Raw genomic sequence first — 15,759 nt, 5'->3', positions numbered from 1 at the left:
AATGATTTGAAAGACTATATTATGAACTATATGAAACAATGAACTATTACTAAAGAATAGTAGGAATAGAAGAAGGAGAAAAAAAATCCATATTAAAGGCACAGAAAATATTTTCCCCAAACACAGACACTATGACTGAGGCCGTGCTGTGCTTGCAGCCTACAGAATGGGAAAAGATTTTTTTTTCTTTTTTAAACCAACTACTCATCTGATAGAAGACTAATACTCAAAATAAATAAGAACTCAAAAGACCTGGATATAAGGAAAACAAATACCCCAATTAAAAATGAGGTATAGCTCTAAATAGGGAATTTTCTAAAGAGAAAAATTAAATAGTTGAGAAACATTTACAGAAATGTTCAACATCTTTAGTGATTAGGGAAATTCAAATCATAACTACTTTGAGATTTCATTGTACCTCAGTCACAATGGCTGAGATCAATAAAACAAATGACAGATTTGCTGGTGACAATGAGGAGAAAGAGGAACACTCATTCATTGCTGGTGGCAGCATAAACTTTTATAGCCAGTATGGAAAACAGTGTGGCTGTTCCTCTGGGGATTTATTTACCTCAAGATCTAGCTGTATAGCTCTTGGGCATATATCCAAAGGATACTTTATCCTACCACAGAGACACTTGTTCAACCATGTTCATTGCTGCTCTGTTCATAATAGCCAGAAATTGGAGAGAGACTGTATGTCCATCAATAGATGAATGAGTAAAGAAAATGTGGTACACCTACACAATGGAATATTACACAGCTGTTAAAAAATAAAATCGTGAAACTTGTAAGTAAATAAATGGAACTAGAAAATAAAAGCATTCTGAGTGAAGTAACACAGACTCAGAAAGACAAATGTGGTATCTATTTGTATCTGGTATATATTCACTTATATGTGAACGTTAGCTTTTTATTCATTGGTTAGTGAGCTATAATCTGCATAACCACAGAGTTAGGTAGAGTAAGGAACTAAGTAGCTGGGATGAATTTCCTGTGGAAGTGGGAAGATAGATAGTTATAGATGGGCAAGTGTTCAGGACTGGAATGGGAGAATCAAACAGGGACGGTGAGAGAACACAGGCGTGAGGGAAGAAAGACAGAGGGATCACTAGAGCTAAGACCCTATTTGAGGTCATATGTAAGCCAATACAGTTGATGTTTCTTATAATACACACACACACACACATACACACACATACACACACGTACACACACATACACACATATTATAAAGGCAATCTAAATGAAATCACCAAATAATGGAGGAGGCAGAGGTCCAACTGGACATCTCTTGTAACTAAATAAAGCTTCCAGTACCAGAAATAGCCTATATCTAATCAAGTTGTTGTCCAAAGGGAACATCCAAAGAACTATTGCCAAGGCTATTGTAGTTCTCCACAAACTGATGTTAAACCCCATTGCTGAAGACAACACATACATTGAACACAGAGATGTTGAGCTGGTGCCTATCCAGAGCCTTCACTCCTTGGGCTAGTAGTATTCATGGTACTGGAAAGTGCTCTGCACACTACCAGAGAAAAAAGATAAACCGCAACAGAGCTACAAAGCCTGCCATCTACAAGCATGACCTGCTTATGAGACATGCTGGTGTAATAGTGGCTCAAAGCTTTGGAGAGTAACCAACTAATATCTGATTTGATTTAAGGCCCTGTCTATGAGATGGAACCCATTCCCAGTGCTGCTTGGGTGGCAAAGAACCTAAGACTAGAAAGACCAGGGACCTAGGGAAAATCTAATGTTACTATTCTCCTAAAGCAATAAAGTGATTCCTAATAAGATTCTGCTGTACTCACAGATCTGTGCCTAGCTCAGCCATCATGGGAGAAGCTTCCTCCCAGCAGGTGGAGCCACCGTTAGGCCATATGCAGAGGGTGAGTGGCCATGAAACACTCAGCCTTAAAAAGGAATGTCTTCATCAAATCCTTTCCCCGGGTCTCGGGGAACTCTGTGGAAGAGTATAGGAACCATAGGGGATGAAAGGTACCAAAGAATCAATAGACACACAGGACTGTCATACATACAAATGCAGAGACTGTGGCAGCATGCCCAGAGCCTGCAAAGGTTTAGACCAGATTGGGTCCGACAACTGAAAGAAGTGGACAAAAGGCCCCATTCCTAACCAAAAAGCTGTATCCAATTGATAGTCACTTGCAAATTAAAATTTAATTTTTATTCAAGGGAGTCTTACTGTTAAGGGTAGGCCCCATGCCCAGTGGCCTCTCTTAAGGTTCTGTGTTTCATAACATGAAATCAGGGCATTGTTTTATAGCCGTGAGTCTATCCTTTAACAGCTGAGCCATCTCTCCTGCCAAGGGCATTATTATTTTTTTTGGTTTTTTTTTTTTTGTCTCATCAGTCTGCAACTTTATTCTTTGTACAGTTTGGGTGAAGTAAGAGCAAAGGCTTTCACTCCCACCCTCATTCCAGGAATTTTGAAAAAGAACTCCCAAGATTGCAAGGATTCCCATGGCACTGAGCACAACCTGCACTACGTTTGTTTTCCAAAATGAAGTTAGAGACCCCGTAAAGGATGACCTTAGAAGTGACTGGGGTGAAAGGCTCTGATCCCGCCTCACACCTGCCTAGGGATGGGAGGGAAGGTTCCCCACTTGCCACAGGAAGCAGCTTCTAAACCACATACAGCCAAAAGCTGAAACTGAACTGGTTTCATGGATGTCTGGTCTGACATCAGAACTCCTCTGACTTGCTCTGCCCCCAAACTAAGTTGGCTGTGACTCCTAAGGCCGGACTTTTAGATTTATTCAACATACCTCTGGGTTGGGGAGGGGGGGTACTTTATGACTGATGCAAACAACTTCACAAATACACATACAAATGTTTGAATAGTGTCACTAAGTAACATGGCATATAAATATGTATCCAGAGTAACATTTACATATGGGCCATAATAGCAAGCATATCATTAACAAAACAATGAAGGAACTTCACCTGTTCATGTCAGAATAGAGGGAGGAAAATAGCCTTATTCATCTTTTTTTGGAGGGGGGTGAAATAAACATCTCTTTATTCTTATCTATTTAGGCTGGATAGCCCAGAGACCTAGGAAAGATCCAAACACAGCTGGCAAAAAAAAAAATCCTAGTGATATTCTGCTATACTAGAAGACCATAACATAACACAATCTTCATCTTTTACGTGCATATCATGGCTTCTGGTTTTATTGTTTTAGGGGAGGATTTCTGTGTGTCTAAAACATGTGTGTCTCTAATCTATATGTATTATTGTGCTTTCTTGGGATCTTCATTGTTGTTGCTGCTATTGTTTCTTTCTTTGTTTGTTTTGTCTTATTCTGGTTTATTTGTTATTGATTTATTTTATTGCTATTCTTTAGATGCCTGTTTGTTTTCTAATGAGAGACCAAATAGGGGTAGATCTGGATGCTAGGGGAGATAGGGAGGAAGTGGGAGGAGTAGGGATAGGGGAAACTGTAATCAGAATATTCTGTATGAAAAAAAAAGTATATTTTTAGTAAAAGGGGAAAATCAAACAGACCTTATATGAAGACTCGCAATTTGGGAATGAGATGTAACCTGCAGAGGTGAGCTCTTAGCTAGGATGACAGGAGTCTTAGGTGACAGACAAGGAGGCTGGGAACATCACACTGGACTTGTACCTTGGCTAAACTCCAGCAAGCAGTTGTGGGGAGTTTCCTGAAGGAACTGTGTAGTGTGAGAGGGGAGCCTGAAGACTAGGCTGCTGGGTGACTCCGGGAAGATGAGATGGTAAGGTCTTTGTCAATAGATTGAAGGGACCTTAGGATGACAGTCTTCCAACTCGAGGGAAAGATGGCAGAATGTAAGCCATGTGCATGCAGCCCATTCCTCTGACTACTCCACTGGTCATAGACTCCTTGCCTTTGGACTCTTTATTCTGAACTCCAAGTCTTGGCATAGCTTGTCTTTCCGTTTATTCACATCTCTCCTGCATCAATCACATCCTGCACAGACCCCTGTTCAATGTCTCTGAACATGCAATATGTTGTCCTTCGTGACCTTGCCCCTCATGAGTCACCTAACCTCTTTTGTCCTTCTTGATTCACCCTACTTTCACCCAAAGGAAATTCTCGTACACAAGCATACCTGTAAAAGAAGCTTACATATTTTCTTCCCTTGCAGTATTTGGAAAATAACTAAATATGAACAGGCATGCCAAGGCTGGGGAAGTGTTATTAATTTGTTTCTTCTATCTTTAGGCAGAAGTCCAAAGAAACCATTGCTCAGAACACTCAGTTTTTAAATGTTGTCTAGAAATGTCAGCAACATGCAGTTTTGAGAAAGGATACCTAGTGTGCTGGCTAAGAGCAGGGCTTTGCTAAAGATGTCTGTGAATCAATTTTTAGTACCATGATTTACAAAACCAGGTGTCTTCAGGCAGAGCAGCTGACCTTTCTGTGGCTTCGCATATGGGGGTACTGATGTATTTACCTCCTAAGACTATGAGGGCCAAATGAGTTACCATACATGGAGTACATATATTTGTCAGCACGGCAGACATCTCTGGCAGATAGTGAGTGCTATATCATGCGTGAATACTTGCTGTTTTCAAGGAGAAGCATTTGGCTTTACACTAGACATTTTTCAGAGCTTCGGCACACTGTCTTTTATCTTCCGTTAGTAGGGTGGTGAGTACAAGGCATAGAGGATGAAGGGAGCTTTGTGAAGTAAAAACACTTGCAAATTTCGAGGCTTGGTGTTTGGCTCAAAGATAGACAGTGAACAAGAAGACTCCAGCTGACGTTAGTGCTTCCCCAGGAATCCACATTCTTCTCCATCATCCACGCAGAGCATGGTCCTGCTGCAGACTGCTGCTCAGTTTTATTCTCTTCATCTGTCTACAACAGGAACTTGTCTGAAGTGAAATGAAAAAAAAATTATCGTTATTTCTAATTTTTTTTCTCAATGCCTCAGTCATTGAAGGTTTTACATCCAGGCCATTTGGGTGTCATCAATCCATCAACTTTAAACAGGACAGATGATGAATCATGAATGTTTATGAGGACATGGTAGCAATTATAATGATGGTAATGAAGAATGAAGGGAAGAGATGGTTCTATTGGGATGCTTCCCCTGAGCCTAGGATGGTAGCGGAAAGTGGTCCAGTGGGCTTGGGTACTGCCATTGCACCAAGATGGATGAAGTGTCTTACCTAACAGCCCCTGCCCTGGTTCATATTTTTTAAAGGAAATAAGTCTCTTGGAACCAGGTTTGCAAGTTTTACATTGAGTGAACAGCGATTTCCTATGTTAAGTTATTTCAGCTGAAGAATAGAGAGATTGCTGAAATAAATGGCTGGAGAATTCGAATTGCATTCATTCTTGACATTGAAACTGACAAATAGCTTCATTCCCTACTGAAATGGAAAGCTTATTATTCTGAGACACAGGTGGGTTCCAGGGAGACAGGGTATCTGCATTTTATTTTCCTCAACTCTTCTAGATATAATGACATGATTTTCTGAAATCCCCCTGGGATCCATCCCTTGTCCCACTCTCCACATTTGACTGCCAATGAAGCCAATTAAGACAGATTAGCCAGTATCAATCCCATTGGGAGGGCTGGGACAGCCTGAGCAGGATTTCTCAGGTAGATCAGAGTTGTAAGTTGTAGAGATGATGTGAGAACAGAACAACCTATAGCCTGCACCCTTCCTACCAGGGATCAGGTTTTCCCCAAAGAGGAGTATGCCCCACATTTCTGCATCCCACACTCTCTTTTAGATTTTAGAAGGTGCTTTCTCCAGATCCCTGTGAAGTGTTTGTGTGAAAATCACAGGTTCTTAAGAGGCATATTCTCAGCCCTGGGTGCTTCTCATCTTCCTGTCCCAGGAGTCACCAAGGAGCCTTGAACTGAACATAGCACCCAAAGAAGTCATGGACTAACTCAACAAGCTGCAGCAGGCTCATGGGCTCTTGTGCTAGACTCACCTGGGTACTCCTACCACAGAAATTGGATCCTTGTGTCAATGTCCTCAAGAAGAAATGGGACACTTCTGCTCATCCTCTGAATACTGCCCTTTCCTGTTTTAGGGAACAGGTCCTTGATCACCCATCTTCTTCCCTAGTCCTCTCCTGCTCCTTGGAGACATGCACATCTAAGAGGCTATCTGAACGGTGATTCGTCACATTCCACCCCACTACCCTTTGTGCTTTAAAGCTGACGAGTAACTTACAGAGTCTGGCTGAGGCTTCCCAAGTCCTGGCATTGTTCATTTGGAAGTCACAGACTTCAGTTTTCTGCCTTTCATTCTCTTGATCTCCAGCAGGAGTCTGTTGTGCCAAGTGTGTGGTGGCGAGTATGTTACACAGCTACAGATGACTGAGAACACTGTAAGAGCTGCTCTTGAAGGTAGGGGAAGAGCAAGATTTGAGGAGGCAGTAATTTTTATTGTTTATAAAATAACAAAAGCAGTAACTATATTGCAGAAATAAGCCAACAATGAATAGTAGCCAGTGAAATTAAATGAAAATCTCTTTGTGTTATCAATTCTATTTTTCTCATATTTTTTTTAATTTAATTTTTTTGAGCATTTTAGGCATGGGTGCTGTATTTATATAATTTCTGTCCTTCCAATACCCCTTCAACACTTCTGGTGTTCTGTTCTCTCCCTAGTCTCTTTCAAATGCATCACCCTTCTTTTCATAGTATTCACACCCACCCACACGCATGCACACACACACATATTCACACATGCACACACACACACACACACACACACACACACACACACACACACAATGTTGCTGGTATGTACATGTGTTTATGAATGACCACTTGGGGCTGGGTAGCCTATCAGGGAGCTTGCATCTCTAGAGAAATCTGGGTATTGATTTCCTGTAGCTCTTCATCTGGGAGTGGGATTTGGGGGAAATTCTACTTATCCATGGTTCATGTTGGCATGTCAACCACTGTTATCATTAATTGGGTCTTGTTTAGAAAACCATATTACTGAGATTTCATTAGTGAACCTTCCCTGGCATAGTGAGAAAAAAAATACTATTTAGCAGCAGGTATTGTAGTCCTCTGCTTTTTTTTTTCAATCTATCTGCTCCTCTTCTATGATGTTCCCTGAGTCTTAAGTGTAGGGATTGAATTGTAGATGTATCAGTTGGGACTGTACATCTGGAGGTCACCTATTCTCTGCACTTTGACCAGGTGTGAGTCTCCATAATGGTCTCCATCTGTTGCAAGAAGTAAGCTTCTTTGATGACTGATAACTGCTACACTCACCTGTAGGGATAGGGATATACATTTTTAATAAACATTGTATTAGTTTAGGAAATATAGCAGGTTGTCTTCTGGTATCTGTCTCTTCTCTAGCGATGGGCAGTGGACTAGGTTTCTGGTATCAAGTATGAATTTCTACTGAACAGGCCTGATGTTCAATTAAACTGCTGCTGATTACTTCCAAATGAAAGCACAGATACTGGACCACTGGGAAATTAGACCACTGGGGAAATCTCGCTGGGACTGTCCCCATATCTCATAGATATTTATGATTATTGACTGCTTTTATCCTTTGGCAGCCTGAGTGACACCTTCTGTGACAGGAGAGCTAGTCCTGAGAAAGGAGACTTCCCTAATGGTTCCAGTTCCGTTTCTCTATGTCCTGTATCTGAAGTATGTGGTATCTTTAGTGATGAGGTCTTGCCTTCAAATCCTGGGAGCCAAGGGCAGTAGCAAGAGTGTCTTGCATGAGAGCATCTTGGATTCCTAACCAACAACTTACTGGCGGTTTCTTATGCCTTGCAATGTTTTCTTCTTCTTCTTCTTCTTCTTCTTCTTCTTCTTCTTCTTCTTCTTCTTCTTCTTCTTCTTCTTCTTCTTCTTCTTCTTCTTCTTCTTCTCCTCCTCCTCCTCCTCCTCCTCCTCCTCCTCCTTCTCCTTCTCCTTCTCCTCCTCCTCCCTCCTCCTCCTCCTCCTCCTCCCCCTCCTCCCTCCTCCTCCTCCTCCTCCCTCCTCCTCCTCCTCCCCCTCCTCCCTCCTCCCTCTCCTCCCTCCTCCCCCTCCTCCCTCCTCCTCCTCCTTCTCCTCCTCCTCCTCCTCCTCCTCCTCCTCCTCCTCCTCCTCCTCCTCCTCCTTCTTCTTCTTCTTCTTCTTCTTCTTCTTCTTCTTCTTCTTCTTCTTCAGATAGTCTATCTCTTAAGCAGAGGGGAGAGGTACTATCACCTCATATAGTATGTACATGTGTGTATATAAATAAATATATATTTAAAGTATGCTTATAAAATTTTCTACATTCTTATGACTTTCACAAACATCCTTAATGTTATTTGTCTCTTCTTCATTCCTCAGCATTAATCTCCCTCTTTCCTCTCCAGTTAAGAGCCCTGCCCCACAGAGTTCTCCTTTTATATCACTTCTATTCAATTGTGCCCCTTCTACAACTCCTCCTGACTCCTATGGTCCCTTTCTACCTCCTGGCTTCTAAGTTACACAGGTTATATACTCAAATCTAAACATTTGGAGCTATTTACAAAGAAAACACTTCAGTGTTTATCTCTCTGGGTTTGGGTTACCTCACTAAGTATACTATTTTAGTTTTGTCCATTTACCTGAAAACTTTATGACTTCATTTTACTTACAGATGAATATAATTCTATTGTGTTTATGAACTACATTGTCATTATCCACATATCAGTTGAAGGTCTGAGAACACATTTGTAGAGTAGGATGGCAAGTCCCTTAGGCACATGCAAAGTAGTCATATAGTTGGATCATATAGTGACTATACTTTTAGATTTTTAACTGACAGCAGATGCTGGTGAGGATGTGGAGAGAGAGGAACACTCCTCTGTTGCTGGTGGGATTGCAAACTGGTACAACTACTCTGGAAATAGCTTTGGTGGTTCTTCAGAAAATTTGGCATAGTACTACCTGAGAACTCAGTTATACCACTCCTGGTTATATACCCAGAAGATGCTCTAACATGTAATAAGGACACATGATCCACTATGTTCATAGCAGCCTTATTTATAATAGCCAGGAGCTGGAAAGAGCCTTTGGTCCTTCAACAGAGGAATGGATACAGAAAATGTGGTACATTTACACAATAGAGTACTACTCAGCTATTAAAAACAATGAATTCATGAAATTCTTAGGCAAATGGATGGATTGGTAATCCACATGGTGTGCACTCATTGATAAGTGGATATTAGCCCCAAAGCTCCAAGTAACCCAGATACAATTCACAGACCACATGAAGCTCAAGAAGAAGGAAGACTAAAGTGTGTGTGCTTTGGTCCTTCTTAGAAGGAGAACAAAATACTCACAGGAGCAAATATGGAGATAAAGTATAGAGCAGAGACTGAAGGATAGGCCACTCAGAGACTGTCCCACCTGGGGAGTCATCCCATATACAGTTACCAAATCCAGACACTATTGTGGATACCAAGAACTGCATGCTAAAAAGAGCCTGATATGGCTGTCTCCTAAGAGGCCCTGCCAGAGCCTTTCAAATACAGAGGCAGATGTTAGCAGCCAAACATTGCACTGAGTACAGTGTCCCTAAAAGAGGAGCTAGAGAAAGGACTGAAGGAGTTGAAGGGTCTGCAATCCCATAGGAAGAACAACAATATCAACCAACCAGACCCCCCCACACACACCCCAAAGGCTAAGGAACTAAGCCATCAACAAAGAAGTACACATGGCTCCAGTTGCATATGTAGCAGAGGATGTCCTTGTCATGCATCAATGAGAGGAGAAGTCCTTGGTCCTACTAAGGCTCTATAGATGCCCCAGTGTAGGGAAATCGAGGGCCAGGAGGTGGGTTTGAATGGGTGGGTAGGTGGAGGAACACCCTCATAGAAGCAGTGGGATGGAGGATGGGATTGGGGGTTTCTAGAAGGTGGAGAAACTGGGAAAGGGGATAACATTTGAAATATAAATAAAGAAAATATCCATTTTAAAAAAAGAAAAAAAGGGGGCACAGAGTCAGTGGACACCCCCAAGGTCCCTAGAGGACTCTCTACACGATCTTAGGACCTCTGGTGAGTGGAACACAACTTCTGTTCCTATCCAACCGTGCGGGACCTGAGACAGCATTAGGGAAGCAGAAAACCGGGCCTGACCAGGGACACAAGTCCCTTCCTGTTGGCGCCAGCACTGGGTCACCTTGGGCGCGGATTTGGAGGACACCCCCAAGGTCCTTAGAGGACTCTCCATGCGATCTTAGGACCACTGACCAGACAGCTCCACACTCCTCAAAGGAGACATCACTTCCAGGCACTGTAACACGCCCAGGATCTTTGATAACAGGATCCCAGGATACAAGGAGCTTACTTACACCAGTATTTCAGTGTCTCAGAGGAACTTGACTGCCAAGAACTCTGACACACCCAGAATCTCAGGTTCACAGGAGCCCACAAGCAAAGGATCAGAGAGAAAGCTGGACTCTGAGGAGTCCTGAATCAACTGGGATTATAGAAAGGACAGGCATGAATCAGATATATTGAGGTCAGCAAATACTTGAGATAATCAGATGGCAGGAGGCAAGCATTAGAACAGAAGCAACAGAAACCAAGGTTACTTGGCATCATCAGAACCAAACTCTCCCACCATAACAAGTCCTGGATACACCAACACACCAGAAAAGCAAGACATGGATCTAAAGTCACTTCTTATGATGATGATGGAAGACCTTAAGAAGGAAATACAGGGAAACACAGGTAAACAGCTAGACACTTTTAAAGAGGAAACCCAAAAATGCCTTAGAGAGTTAAAGGAAAACAATACCAAACAGGAGATGGAATTGAACAAAACCATCTAAACCGGGATCTAAACAGGGAAATTGAAACAATAAAGAAAACCCAAAGGGAGACAACTCTGGAGATAGAAACCTTAGGAAAGAAATCAGGAACCATAGATGCGGGCATCAGCAACAGAAAACAAGAGATGGAAGAGAGAATCTCAGGTGCAGAAGATTCCATAGGGAACATGGACACAACAATCAAAGAAAATGCAAAATGCAAAAAGATCCTAACTCAAAACATCCAGGAAATCCAGAACACAATGAGAAGACCAAACCTATGGATAATAGGAGTAGATGAGAATGAAGATTTTCCACTTAAAGGTCCAGCAAATATCTTCAACAAAATTATAGAAGAAAACTTCCCAAACCTAAAGAAAGAGATGCCCATGAACATACAAGAAGCCTACAGAACTCCAAATAGACTGGACCAGAAAAGAAATTTCTCCCGACACATAATAATCAGAACAACAAATGCACTAAATAAAGACAAAATATTAAAAGCAGCAAGGGAAAAAGGTCAAGTAATATATAAAGGCAGGCCTATTAGAATTAATCCAGACGTCTCACCAGAGATTATGAAAGCCAGAAGATCCTGGACAGATGTTATACAGACACTAAGAGAACACAAATGCCAGCCCAGGCTATTATACCCAGCCAAACTCTCAATTACCATAGATGGAGAAACCAAAGTATTCCATGACAAAACCAAATTCACACATTATCTTTCCATGAATCCAGCCCTTCAAAGGATAACAGAAAAAAAACCAATACAAGCACAGAAACTATGCCCTAGAAAAAGCAAGAAAGTCATCATACAACAAACCTAAAAGAAGACAGCCACAAAACAGAATGACAACTCTAACAACAAAAATAATAGGAAGCAACAATTACTTTTCCTTAATATCTCTTAATATCAATGGACTCAATTCCCCAATAAAAAGACATAGACTAACAGACTGGCTACACAACAGGACCCAACATTTTGCTGCTTACAGGAAACCCATCTTAGGGAAAAAGACAGACACTACCTCAGAGTGAAAGGCTGGAAAACAATTTTCCAAGCAAACAGTATGAAAAAACAAGCTGGAGTAGCCATTCTAATATCGAATAAAATCGACTTCCAACCCAAAGTTATCAAAAAAGACAAGGAGGGGCACTTAATAGTCATCAAAGGTAAAATCGTCCAAGAGAAACTCTCAATTCTGAATATCTATGCTCCAAATGCAAGGGTAGCCACATTCATTAAAGAAATTTTAGTAAAGTTCAAAGCACTCATTGCACCTCACACAATAATAATGGAAGACTTGAACACCCCACTTTCATCAATGGACAGATCATGGAAACAGAAACTAAACAAGGACACAGTGAAACTTACAGAAGTTATGAAACAAATGGATTTAACAGATATCTACAGAACATTTTATCCTAAAACAAAAGGATATACCTTCTTCTCAGCACCTCATGGTACCTTCTCCAAAATTGACCATATAATTGGCCACAAAACAGTCCTCAACAGATACAAAAATATTGAAATAGTCCCATGCACCCTATAAGATCACCATGGACTAAGGCTGATCTTCAATAACAACATAAATAATAGAAAGCCAACATTTACATGGAAACTGAACAACACTCTTCTCAATGATACCTTGGTCAAGGAAGGAATAAAGAAAGAAATTAAAGACTTTTTAGAGTTTAATGAAAATGAAGCCATAACATACCCAAACTTATGGGACACAATGAAGACATTTCTAAGAGGAAAACTCATAGCTCTGAGTGTCTCCAAAAAGAAACTAGAGAGAGCACACACTAGCAGCTTGACAACACCTAAAAGCTCTAGAACAAGAGGAAGCAAATTCACCCAAGAGGAGTAGATGGCAGGAAACAATCAAACTCAGGGGCGAAATCAACCAAGTGGAAACAAGAAGAACTATTCAAAAAATCAACCAAAGAGGAGCTGGTTCTTTGAGAAAATCAACAAGATAGATAAACCCTTAGCCAGACTTACTAGAGGGCACAGGGACAGAATCCTAACTAACAAAAACAGAAAGGAAAAGGGAGACATAAGAACAGATCCTGAAGACATCCAAAACACCATCAGATCCTTCTACAAAAGGCTATACTCAACAAAACTGGAAAACCTGGATGAAATGGACAAATTTCTAGACAGATACCAGGTACCAAAGTTAAATCAGGATCAGGTTAATGATCTAAACAGTCCTATATCCCCTAAAGAAATAGAAGCAGTCATTAATAGTCTCCCAACCAAAAAAAAGCCCAGAACCAGATGGGTTTAGTGCAGAGTTGTATCAGACCTTCAAAGAAGATCTAATCCCAGTTCTTCACAAGCTATTCCACAAAATAGAAGCAGGAGGTACTCTACCCAATTCATTCTATGAAGCCACAATTACTCTGATACCTTAACCACAGAAAGTTCCAACAAAGATAGAGAACTTCAGACCAATTTCCCTTATGACTATCGATGCAACAATCCTCAATAAAATTCTCAATAACCGAATCCAAGAACACATAAAACAATCATCCATCCTGACCAAGTAGGTTTCATTCCTGGGATGCAGAGATGGTTTAATATATGGAAATCCATCAACGTAATCCACTATATAAACAAACTCAAAGACAAAAACCACATGATCATCTCGTTAGATACAGAGAAAGCATTTGACAAAATCCAACACCCATTCATGATAAAAGTCTTGGAAAGATCAGGAATTCAAGGCCCATACCTACACATGATAAAAGCAATCTATAGCAAACCAGTAGCCAACATCAAAGTAAATGGTGAGAAGCTGGAAGCAATCCCACTAAAATCAGGGACTAGACAAGGCTGCACACTTTCTCCCTACCTATTCAACATAGTACTTGAAGTCTTAGGCAGAGCAATTCAAAAACAAATGGAGATCAAGGGGATACAAATTGGAAAGGAAGAAATCAAAATATCACTTTTTGCAGATGATATGATAGTATATATTAAGTGACCCTAAAATTTTCACCAGAGAACTCCTAAACCTGATAAACAGTTTCAGTGAAGTAGCTGGATATAAAATTAACTCAAACAAGTCAATGGCCTTTCTCTACACAAAGGATAAACAGGCTGAGAAAGAAATTAGGGAAGCAACACCCTTCACAATAGTCACAAATAATATAAAATACCTTGGTGTGACTCTAACTAAGGAAGTGGAAGATCTGTTTGATAAGAACTTCAAGTCTCTGAAGAAAAAAATCAAAGAAGATCTCAAAAGATGGTAAGATCTCCAATGCTCATGGATTGGCAGGATCAATATAGTAAAAATGGCTATCTTGCCAAAAGCAATCTACAGATTCAACACAATCCCCATCAAAATTCCAACTCAATTCTTCAACGAATTAGAAAGGGCAATTTGCAAGGTCATCTGGAATAACAAAAAAGCTAGGATAGCAAAAACTCTTCTCAATGATAAAAGAATGTCTGGAGGAATCACCATGCCTGACCTAAAGCTGTACTACGGAGCAATTGTGATCAAAACTGCACGGTACTGGTATAACCACAGACAAGTAGACCAATGGAATAGAATTGAAGACCCAGAAATGAACCCACGCACATATGGTCACTTGATCTTTGACAAGGGAGCTAAAACCATCCAGTGGAAAAAGACAGCTTTTTCAACAAATGGTGCTAGCACAACTGGTGTTTATCATGTAGAAGAATTCAAATTGATCCATTCTTATCTCCTTGTACTAAGGTCCAATCTAAGTGGATCAAGGAACTCCACATAAAACCAAAGACACTGAAACTTATAGAGGAGAATGTGGAGAAAAGCCTTGAAGATATGGGCACAGGGGAAAAATTCCTGAATAGAACAGCAATGGCTTGTGCTGTAAAATGGAAAATTGACAAATGGGACCTCATAAATTGCAAAGTTTCTGTAAGGCAAAAGACACTGTCAATAAGACAAAAAGGCCACCAACAGATTGAGAAAGGATCTTTACCAATCTTAAATCAGATAGGGGACTAATATCCAATATACATAAAGAACTCAAGAAGGTAAACTCCAGAAAATCAAATAACCCCATTAAAAATGGGGCTCAGAGCTAAACAAAGAATTCTCACCTGAGGAATACTGAATGGCTGAGAAGCACCTGAAAAAATGTTCAACATCCTTAATCATCAAAATGCAAATCAAAACAACCCTGAGATTCCACCTCACACCAGTCAGAATGACTAAGATCAAAAATTCATTTGACACCAGATCCTGGTGAGGATGTGGAGAAAGAAGAACACTCCTCCATTGTTGGTGGGTTTGCAAGCTTGTACAACCACTCTGGAAATCAGTCTGGCGGTTCCTCAGATAATTGGACATAGTACTACCAGAGGATCCAGCAATACCTCTCCTGGGCATATATCCAGAAAATGTTCCAACTGGTAAGAAGGACACATGCTCCACTATGTTCATAGCAGCCTTATTTATAATAACCAGAAGCTGAAAAGAACCCAGATGCCCCTCAACAGAGGAATGGATACAGAAAATGTGGTACATTTACACAATGGAGTACTACTCAGCTATTAAAAACAATGAATTTATGAAATTCCTAGGCAAATGGATAGACCTGGAGGGCATCATCCTGAGTGAGGTAACCCAATCACAAAAGAACTCACATGATATGTACTCAGTGATAAGTGGTTATTAGCCCAGAACTTTACAATACCCAAGTTACAAGTTGCAAAACACATGAAACTCAAGAAGAATCAAGACCAAAGTGTGGTCACTTTGCCCCTTTTTAGAATTGGGAACAAAACACCCATGGAAGGAGTTACAGAGACAAAGTATGTAGCTAGGACGAAAGTATGGGCCATCTAGAGACTGCCATACCCGGGGATCCATCCCATAATCAGCCTTCAAATGCTGACACCATTGCATATGCCAGCAAGATTTTGCTGATAGGACCCTGATATAGCTGTCTCTTGTGAGG

This window comes from Mus caroli, unplaced genomic scaffold (genome assembly GCF_978045245.1).
Source record: "Mus caroli unplaced genomic scaffold, Mus_caroli_1 scaffold_11, whole genome shotgun sequence".
Lineage (NCBI taxonomy): Eukaryota > Metazoa > Chordata > Mammalia > Rodentia > Muridae > Mus > Mus caroli.
The sequence above is the reverse complement of the archived record's forward strand: the minus strand, read 5'-3'. Positions refer to the sequence as shown.